We start from the raw sequence: 11,345 nt of genomic DNA, 5'->3' as shown, positions 1-11,345 counted from the left end.
CTCTTTCGCCTCGAGATGGGCCGATTCCCGTGTTTTATCCGTTTCGTTATCACTTGAGTCGATGCCGTTTTATTGATTCCGCTTAAATATTTTGTTCGTGCGTGTTCGTATGCTCTTTTGCGTGATTATGACCATGGCGGCATCGATGTGATTAAAACGTGTGTTATTATCGTGTTTGACGTATTATGCATGTAAGATACGATCAGAATCATCCCTTGGAATTATGTGTATTGATGTTCGTGTTTTATCATTGGCTATGTGATAATCACATGATAGACGTGTAGACTTCGGACCATTGTTCGTTAAATCCATAATACCCATAACACAAGGTCATCGTCACCGAATAATTTCACGAATGGGAGAAACGGGGCGTATCATTCGGTTAATTAAATCACTTGGACTAAATAATTGGACGAATCGATCACTAATTCGTAAACGCATCGATGGTTCACGGAACGGCGGGAATGCTCTTTTCCTTAAAAGATCACAATTTCAAAACACCGAGACGTGTAACACGAATAGAATAGACGTCTAACGAGTACTCGCGTGCTATGACTCGAGTCCGGGCCCGATTTGAGGCGGCTCGAGTCAAGACGCGCGAGTCCTTCTTAGACTTCTTCGTGTGACGCGATCTCCAATTTATACACGAACATCGCAATTTTATCATCCAAGGGCATAATCGTCATTCCGTGATTCACCGATACCCTAGGTGTTAGGGAGTTGGAAACACTTCGATCTATGAACGAAAAGGGCAACCCGTTCGGGTGCGAGTTTCATTCGCATGGCCCATTCCGTTCACTTTCGGTGTTTCTATCTTCCTATCGTAGATTCGGTGGTGGACATTTTATTTCAGTTACAAAACAGGAAAAACCGGATTAATCATGCATTTGGCTTAATCAAACATTAGATAATGGATAAGCGGAATGATAGATTCCAATCTAAAGTCAAAACACGAGTTTGGCTAATTCGGTGAAACCGCAGTGTCACCCCACAGAATAAGAGTCTTAAAACAAACATACACATGTAATTGGCTTAGAACCCTATTCTAATCCACTATTTATGTTTGCCTAGGTTAGATACATTGTTTGCTAACCAACCCTGGTTAATAACTGATTAAATCACGTATATTCGACTTAACACACCACTTGTCTGTATCCACTCACAATTGTCAGTTGCTTTCTGTATTGTGTCAGTTTTATCAGTTTTCTTCTGTTTCGTCTTTGCATATGATGATTTATTGCGGTTCGGGCCAGAGCCCATAGGTCACGTATTGCACGGGGTCCAACGCCCCAAATCACCGAACACGAGGTCCAACGCCTCCTAACTCACCGAGCGCGTGCAACCCGAGTGCGGAATGGGATCTAGCCTCGATTCACCGTCACACTCCGAATACGGCCTATGCGGAAGGCGGATTTGGATTGAGCGCGTGAAACGTGTTTAGATATCACCCGGGAGCTTGATCGATCCAACGGTTACAGTGGAAACAAGTCGTTTTTCTGCAAACCGACGGTTCGATCGGACCCGAACCCCGGCTCTTTGAGCCCGCGTTGCCTTAATTTATTTATCTGTTATTCAAAATACACGGTGAGCAGGAGCGGAATAGTGGCCCAATGCAAACCGATCGGGATCCATTTACTTATTCGGTTATATTTTGTAATTGTTCGAGAGAACATTGTGAGGATTCTATTTGTATGTTCATTCATCTCCTTGTAAGGATCCCCGATCGGTGAGCGAGAGGTCCGAGTGCTGGATCGGTTAAGTTGGTCTATCGCCACCAAAGGGTGAGTAAGCTTGGATACTCGTGGTTTCGGTTCACGCAGGGAATCAACCATCACGGTTCGATGAACTGTAACGCTAAGATAGTGAACCGACTCCTCGATGCACAAGCCTACTCATCTTTCAGACTTTTGGTCCAACTTGATCAATTCATCGAATTTACGGTGTCAAAACGGGCGAGTTGAGCGCAACTCTAAATCACGCGGTAAATAAACAAAATGGCAAGCCTAGTAAGCTAGAGTACCGAGAGGGCGTGCGGGATATAGGCCCGCACGTAATAGAACCCCCGAATTCGGAATTTTCGGTTCCGTACGACCATTGCCTTAGCATTTAGGTGTACCCCGTACCCCTAGACCCGGGTAACTTGCCGGCCCTCTACCTTCGTGTCGTAAAATGGCAAGTGGCGACTCTTTCTCACGTGCGTCCGTCGCGCGTCCCCGGGAAGGTGGATACTCCCAAGCCGCGTTTGCTTAGGCGCGCGCATGCGTGCCCCGACGAGATTAAATTCGGGTGCGCACAGCTTGGCGACTCCACTGGGGATACTTAGAGGGTTCGGGCTCGTTCCCGCTTGTTTTGTTTGCTTGTCTATTTACCGCTTTCCGCATTTCCCGCTTATCTATTTTACGCACTTTTATTTTCTGCACATGCATCGCGCATCATACTAGCTTTTTAGGTACCTTGTCCGACATCCCACGGGCACCAATATAGGAAGCTAGGTTAGTCAGAGGTTCCGAGTAAGGGAACGAATCGAGTCGGCTATGCCACCGAACCGGCCCCCAAAGATCCTCGCTCGATTTCAAGGAATTCACACCCTTGAGTCGGGAGCCCCCATCCATAGATAGCACGGTCCTTGTAGTACCAAGCCATGCATCATGCTATGCCTCCATGCAAGCCTTCAACCCAACTCCGACAACAGTCCATCGAGTCGGCCTGCGAGCCATTTGAGTCTTTTCCATTTCAAGGGCGATGTACATGTAATTTCTATTAAGCCGTGGGCATTTACTCTCTTTGCACACATGCATCATGCGATTTTCAAAAAAAAAAATAGGATGTCGTTCACATTGACAAGTCCTAAGCAGATTTTCTTATCGTCTTGGTAAGGGACGCCTTGCTCGGCCTCTTGCCCACGCCTTGATAGAGCCCACCAACGCACAAGGACCTCACCGACCCGCCACAGAACGCGAATGGTGTATATTCCGGGACAACATGATCGACCTCATCAACACTAGGTTCGATCACCGAGAGGTCGCTGAGAGACGAAGAACTCGCCGGCCAACCACCTCAGAGGGACCTCTCCCAAACTCGTGCCAAGGTGCAGAGATGCGGTCAGGAGCTCGCTTGAGCGAACGCCGCCCCGGAGAGGTCTAGGAAAGGGCCTCATGAAGACCCACACATGCACTCTAGGATAGATGTCTCCACATGGCCCTCGCCTAGACCCGGTGCTTTCCGAGGCGGCGCTCGCTCAAACCCCGAGTGTGGTGGCAAATCAGCTTAAGGCTCTATTTTACAAAATTTGCATTGTACTTTGAACCTTTCGAGTCAATGTGAACGACAACATTAGCTCTTGAAAACTCATGCATTGCATGCATCCTATCCGTTTACTGTTTTACACGACAATTAACACTACCATACGGTAGACAAAGTTGTAACCGCCTTTGCAGGTGGACCTCTCGTGATCCTCACCCTTCCTCCACGGCGGGACGATCAATAGCTCAAGGGCCAACCATCCAAGCGATACTAACTCCCCATTGATCCCACGCAATCGATTATGTCATTGCATGGTTGAGCACACGTCCCTCTGTGCTACAAGTGCCTCCATCAGCACAACTGAGCGTGCCCTTTCGCGTCGTGCGAGTACACCCCTACCTTGCCCATGCATGCATCCTCGACACACCTTGTGCATGTCTCTCAGTGTGCTTGCATGACACCTACCAGGCTAGTTCAATCCCCTGTGCCCTTACGCTGAAATCGCGAATATAGTTTGCTCCTTCATTGTTTTCTTTTCCCATTGTAGGAAATTCTACACAAGAAGACAGCCTGAATACTGATCGATCACAATTGAGACAATAAACGTCCCCCATCCATTCAGCTCCTCGGGATTTCAACACCAAGTCCCTATCCCTGCCCTACAAAGCAAGACCGCAAGCAAATCAGCGTCACCGCATTGCAGCGCCTTGCGCTATTCCTCAGCATTGACCTTTGCTTTCGCATTTCTTGCACTTTCCTATCAACCCCGCATTTATTGCATCGGGCTTCGGCCCCGCATCGGGCTCCGGCCCTGCATCGGGCTTCGGCCCCGCATTTACCGCATTTACCGCATCGGGCTCCGGCCCCGCATTTACCGCATCGGGCCTCGGTCCCGCATCGGGCTCCGGCCCCGCATCGGGCTCCGGCCCTGCATCCGGCTCCGGCCCCGCATCGGGCTCCACTGCATCGGGCTCCGGCCCCGCATCGGGCCTCGGCCCCGCATTACTGCATCGGGCCTCGGCCTCGCATCGGGCTCCGGCCCTGCATCGGGCTCCGGCCCCGCATCTATCGCATTGGGCTCCGGCCCCGCATTTACCGCATCGAGCTTCGACCTCACATCGAGCTCCGGCCCTGCACTTACTACATTGGGCTTCGGCCCCGCATCAGGATCCGGCCCTGCATCGGGCTCCGGTCCTACGTTTGGGCTTCGGCCCTATATCGGGCCTCGGTCCTACATTTACTGCTTTTGGGTTTCGGTCCCACATTTACTGCTTTCAGGTTTTGACACCTCGCATTTACTGCTTTCAGGCTCATCTGAAATCCAAAATTGACTTGGATTCAAATTCATCCAAGCGATACTCCGAGGAGCAAGTCTAATCCTTCAACTGCAAAAGATCACAAGCAACAGCTCCGATGAACAAAGCATGGCCCTGCCCACCCGCCGCGAAAGTCACTAGCACGATCACATCTCCGACCGGAGAATGATCCCTGCCCACCCTCCGCTATGGCCATCAACCAGCCACTGGGGCAACATGCACTCTTCCCTAAACTCTCTTTTACATTTATTTATATGCATTCCAAAACGAGCTCCCGGCATGAACAAACCCTTCACGGGCGCACTAGGACAACCCCGAAGACGCCCTGTTGGTTCTGTCGGAATTGTTCGATTCGTCTGTACTCATGGGATCCGGTTCCTCGAGCCTTCCCTAGGACGCTGCGCATGCCAACCCGCAATCGGGGAAAGTACACCTATGTGGCCCCTAGCCACGGTCTGCCCACTCCAGGGTGGCGATGACTAAACTCTCGGAACTGAGTGTCCCTCACGCGCAGCACCCCATGGGTCGCACGCTGGACGATGGGACTTCCCATGGGATCGCTTTACATTTCTTACCATACATTCCACCGAACAATCACCTAATGCATCATCTTCTTTGTCATCTCTCACAGGGACACGCCGGTCACAGGCAAAGAACGATACACGGGTTCACATCTCCTTGAGAATTCCTCTCGAACCCTTTCCTCATACTTCGACGAGGGAGGTTTCCGACGAATATGTACCCCCTATGAAGCCGACGACGGAAGCGTTCGAACTAGCCGCACGCCTCTCCAACGTACAACTGATGTAGGAGCCACAAACATGATCGGGGACGATTGTTGTACAAGGCACCCACCACAGGTCACATTAACAATGAAGATTGGGGCATTCACATTCATCATTCACACCGAGACCACCTCGAACATCATCCGCCCATGATGAGCATTTCCAAACGACGTACACTGGGTCATCCCCGGTTGAAGCTCACGACAACACGACCTCGGCAAACGACGTACACTGGGGCATCCCCGGTTGAAACTCGCGACAACACGACTTCGGCAAGCGACGTACACCGGGGCACCCCTGGTTAAAGTTCGCCCTGAGGTCGCCATGGTGGGTCACTCCAACAAACAACACGGGAACGCTCCTAGTCATTCGCATCAAGAATGGGCATCTTCCATAGCAAGCGTCATGACAACCTCGGTCACACACTCCTGGGGCAATTTTGTTTTCTTTTTAGACAATAGGGGAAAGGACTTGTAAAGTTTGCAAGGACAAAAGACGCGAAGTTCGGCTTTTGAGTGCACAAGCATCAGACTTCTGGGAAAACCAGCCCTCACAAAATTGGGCTAAGACAACAAAGTACATCAAGTCTCCATGGGGCGAAGCAAACAAAAGCAGCCTCGATGATGCAAAGTCGAGGAGTTTCAAACAAATACAAGGGGGACAATACAAACCCCAGCTGCAAGAAAAAACAGAGCGAAAAGAAGCGGGAAAAACCCGCCAATGAAGAGAGAGAGAAAAGATGCGGGAAAAACCCGCCAATGAACAAAACAAGGCACCGCCAAGATATAAAACTCTGGCACCGCCAATTCAAAGAAGAAATCAACAAACCCCGACAAAAAGGGGGAGCAGCAGACGCAACTCCTCGACGGAGACAGAACGTAACGCACTCGAAGGTCGAATTATTCGAACTCTTCGCCCTTGCAAACTCGAGAGGCAAAAGAATCAAGCCTGCTAGGTCGAAAACCCCTCGGGGCGGCCTAGGCAAAAGTTAGGGCAAAAGAGAGGCACGACTGAAAATCCCAAGGCGGGCGGTCGTGGCAAAAGGAGAGTTTGTCCCCTTTAGGTTTAGAGGTACGGCCCCGAGGCGGGTGACCGTAGCAAAAGAAGAGTAAAATGAGAGATAAACAAAGCAGTCACCCTAGGCTCTCGCACACTGCGCGGTCCAGGGATCCCCAAGGGAAATGGCTAGGTTATCTACTCCGACACGATCCCCGATCGGCTCTCCTACCGAACTCAACCATCCAAGGCGGATTCTTCTTCAAGCACAGTGGGCGACCAAGCACGCATTCCAAACAGTTCAAGACAGCTGTACGGACCCGAATGTGGACTCTCGTCGGGGCCCGCATTGCGCGCTTTTGGATCGCGCGGCTTGGGAGTGTCCACCTTCCCGTGGGGACGCGTGACAGACACGCGTGAGAGAAGGAGTCGCCACTTATCATTTTACGACCCGAAGGTCGAGGGTGGATAAGTTACCCGGGGTCTAGGGGTATGGAACACCTAGTTTGTCGTTAAGGCATTGATCTGTGCAGAACCGGAAAATCCGTGTTCGGGGTTCATGTTACTTGCGGGCCTATATCCCGCACGCCCTTTCGGTACTCTGGTTTGCTAGGCTTGCATATTTTATGATTTACCGCGTTAATTAAGCTGCACTCGGCTCGCACGTTTTGACACCGGAGATTCGATGAACCAAACGATGTCGGTTGAGAAGCCGAGAGAGAAGTAAACCCGTATGTCGGGGAGTTGGTTCACAATCTTGTGTTACAGTTCATCGAACCATGGAGGTTGAATCCCTGCATGAACCAAAACCGCGAGTCCTTGGATTTACTTGTATCTGGGCAAGCATTAGACCGATTCGATTAATTCGACTCTCGGACCGTTCGCTCACCGACTGGAATTCTTACAGAATGAATGTACAAAATAAAATCCTTACAATGCTCTCGAAAACAATAAATACAAATTACAAAAGGGTCGAATTCCAGTCGTTTCGCGTTCGGTTATTATTCCACTCTAACTCACCGTGAGTTTAGGGAAAAGACCGAAGAACTGAAATTCAATGGACGCCCTCACTGAATAGGGCGTTGGACCCTGTGAGTGTTGATTAGGGTGTTGAACCCTGTGCTCGATAATTAGGGCGTTGAACCCTAATATTATTCGGCCTAGGGATCAGGCTCGACCCGCATGGCAAACAGACGCGGAAAGATAACACGCAACATGTTAATAACAGACAAAGTGTTTGTTCTTGTCGTGTTTACGTGAATTAACAGATTATTAACCCAGGGGTGTTTTTGCAAGCAAATGCCATATGCTAAACAATCAAACATGTGCCAACGTTTTAGCATTCGGCTTTGTTTTGAGAACTTGACAAAAAGAGTCAAATCTCAGGTGTGTGGATCGCTTTTACAGTTGTTCTGTATTGTGACACTGAATTACCACTGAATTAACCAAACTCGTGTTTTGACTCTAGATTTGGAATCTAGAATTCCACCTAACCATTATCTAGTGTTTGGTTAGGTCGAGTGAAAGGTTAATCCGCATTTAGCATGTTTTCTGACAGAGATAACCGTTCTAGTTACCCGAATCTATGTTAGGATGACAGAAACTCATCAGTTAGATAAGAAAAGGCTATGTAGATGAACCTGCACCTGAACAAGTAGCCCATTCTTATCCCGTACTGTAGTGTTTCTATCATGTTAACCCTAAGGATGTCGCTGAATTGTGAAAAGACGATTTTGCCCTTTATTTGAAAATTGTTTTCAGAAAAGGGGAAACATTGTAGTGCGGGCCACCTCGGCCTGTAGCCGGTGTCGACCGATTCCCTGGATCGTCCAGGGTTGTGCAAGAACCCCAAAAAAGCCAAAGAACCGATCGATCTGCCCGGAAGTGATCTAGAAAGATCTTCTGTATCTTGACCTGAGTTACCTGGAATCAGGTAAAAACTCAAATTGAGACACAGAAGCCCTTTTCAGACGTCCATGCTACATTGGACAGCGTGTTTCGGGTTTTGAAATTGATAAGTTTGAAAAGGGCACCAACGTCATTTGACAACTCATCGACGCGAGTTATCAGTTAATGGCCAATTCATGTAAACTTTATCAGTGTGAAGTGGGTTTAATCATGTGAGCGTCCCGATTAACCCGTTCGTGAAATTAATGCTTAAGGGTTGTGCCGAATGCATTAATTGTGGAAACGATTCGTGATTCGACGACCAAGACGATTCCATAAGGATCGAGGATAATTTGGTCCAATGACCGAAACTACCCTCGTAACCGAATGGACCCGAATGAGTCATCGATACTCAAATCCATGCATGCTTTGTTTTGAAAAGACATTTTCATGCGATATTGTGACAATAATGTAAATTGTAAATTACATGAAAGCCGAGAACGGACTCAAAACGGGAAGAGGAAGCCTCATGCAACCCGAACGAGTCTAAGAGGCTCTCAGTTACTTCTCCTTGGAGATAGCCGAGAGGTCCCATGGCCCGAATGGGGTTCCACGAGGTTTTCCCGTCTCGTTTTAAATCATTCCTCGCATGCTTAAACGTCAAACATGATAAATGACACAATTAAACGAAAGTCGGTATTGCCATGATTTGAATAACGCATTCGAACATGCAAACATGCGCAAACAAGTTATTTAAGGAATCGATAAAACAATACCGACTTCATGCACGTGAGAAAATACGATGAAACTCGGGAATCGAACTTGGATCGGGTCAAGAAAATCGTTCCTTGCCCGAAAGGAGCAAGAGAGCATTCGGTCACCTCCCTCAGAGGGAAACTCGTGAGCTCTTTGCCTTTCCCGGGTCGGGATGTTCTTCTCGACTACGATCCAAGTGTTTCCCGACATGCTAGCATATAAATCGAGGATAAATATGCATGGTATAACATGGAAAGTGCATAAAGATTAAAACTTGGAAATAAAACATACATAAAACCCCTTATAACTCCATAAACGCAATGAGAATGTAAAGGTCCTAGCTCCTCTAAGTCAGGAATGGCCATACCTAGTCCCGAGATGCGGGATGGGACCTTCAAGAGTCGGGTTGGACCGTTGATGGGTCGAGTTTGGGCTGTTTTCCGTTGAACAGACCCGAATGGCATCAAACAGACCCGGCTGAAATACTGGACAGACCCGACTGGCACAAGTCGGGTCGGACGTCGCCACGGAGGCTCCCGATGGAATTTTGAAGCAAGGTCAGTGGCTCCTGACTCCTAACTGACCCCCGGAGGTGACTGTGGTGGTCGTTTGGTCCCAGAGTTATCGGGTCGACTCGTACAGCCCTGCAAAGATCACGGAAAACATAGCAAGTCTGGAAATTCGGACCCGTCTGGCACCAGTCGGGTCGGACGTTGCTACGGAGGCTCCCGATGGAATATTTGAGCAAGGCCAACGGCTCCCGACTGCTAACTGACCCCGGAGGTGACTGTGGTGGTCGTTTGGTCCCAGAGTTATCGGGTCGACCCGTACGGCCCTGCAAAGATCACGGAAAACAGAGCATGTCTGGAAATTCGGACCCGTCTGGCACCAGTCGGGTCGGACGTTGCTACGGAGGCTCCCGATGGAATTTTTGAGCAAGGCCAACGGCTCCCGACTGCTAACTGACCCCCGGAGGTGACTGTGGTGGTCGTTTGGTCCCAGAGTTATCGGGTCGACCCGTACGGCCCTGCAAAGATCACGGAAAACAGAGCATGTCTGGAAATTCGGACCCGTCTGGCACCAGTCGGGTCGGACGTTGCTACGGAGGCTCCCGATGGAATATTTGAGCAAGGCCAACGGCTCCCGACTGCTAACTCACCTCTGGAGGTGGCTGTGGTGGTCGTTTTTCGAAAAGAGTCTCGGATCGACCCGATCTGCAAGAAAACCGCACAAACAGTCAGAAATTTCGACCCGACTGGGCAGTCGGGCTATTTCTTCTTCCTGGGGTTAAACCGACGGGTTTTTCTTGGATTTCTTGACTCCTTGACACCCTAGGGTTGTGTGGGGAGGTTTTTGATGGTTTTGGTAGCTCAAACCGACTTGGAAAGGCTTGAAACCCGGTTTGACATTTTTTTACCCGAGAAGGACCAAATCTGTCCAGATTTTGTTCAAGGCTGGTTCTATGGCTTAGAGGCTTCAAACTTAAAATCTAAGTTCAGAAATGGATAGAGGGGGTCAAAAACATGTGGGATATGAAGTTTGGTAAAGTTTGGATTTAAGCCGGGATGGATTCCGACTTAAGACTTTGCCCGGTTTTGCTTAGTTTCTGCTTGCTGGAAATGGCTGAAGCTTGCTGCGGTTTGCTATGGAGTTTGAGAGCTTTTGAAGAGTGAGAAATGCTAGAGAGAGAGTGCTTGAAGGTGTATCATTAAGTTAATGACTTAGAAAGTATATATAGGCTATGCTTAAGTGCAATTAAGTGAAGAAAAGTGCAATTAAGGGGCATGGATTAGGAGATCCGAATTTGTTTAATGAAGGAAGAAGATATTCTTGCAAGTGGCATTGATGGAGAAGAGATAAAACATTAATGAGCATTGATGGGGAGTTGGAGTGCAAGAATGAAACACTTAGATATTTTAGGGGATAAGTGTGCAAGTTGTCTTCTTATCTTCATGGAGATGAAGAAGACAAAGGAGAGGACACCTAGGGCAAGGATGGGGCGGCTAGGCCTAATCCGTGGGTCCCACGACCTAAGAGAAGAATCCGGGAGAAAGCTCGGGTCTCGATTGTTCGCGTATTCGAAGTTCGTGGTTCGAATTGAACGTTGAATTGTCGATATGCGCGAGAAAACGGGTTTAATGAGCCTGAGATTGGCATTTTTCATGGAGAAATGCCCCGGAAGCATATGAGGCTCGGAAGCCGGTTTTGCTCATTGCAGATGACCAGAGCGAAGTTGTCCGCTTCTGACAGCATATCTTGTGTCTGCATCTCAAGTTGGTCATTTTGACATAAATTGTCAGACAACGTGAACAATTATCCCTTAAGCCGGTAATGCTAACGTGGGGCCGGAGACGTCCTAGGA

Source organism: Punica granatum, chromosome 7 (genome assembly GCF_007655135.1).
Source record: "Punica granatum isolate Tunisia-2019 chromosome 7, ASM765513v2, whole genome shotgun sequence".
Lineage (NCBI taxonomy): Eukaryota > Viridiplantae > Streptophyta > Magnoliopsida > Myrtales > Lythraceae > Punica > Punica granatum.
The sequence above is the reverse complement of the archived record's forward strand: the minus strand, read 5'-3'. Positions refer to the sequence as shown.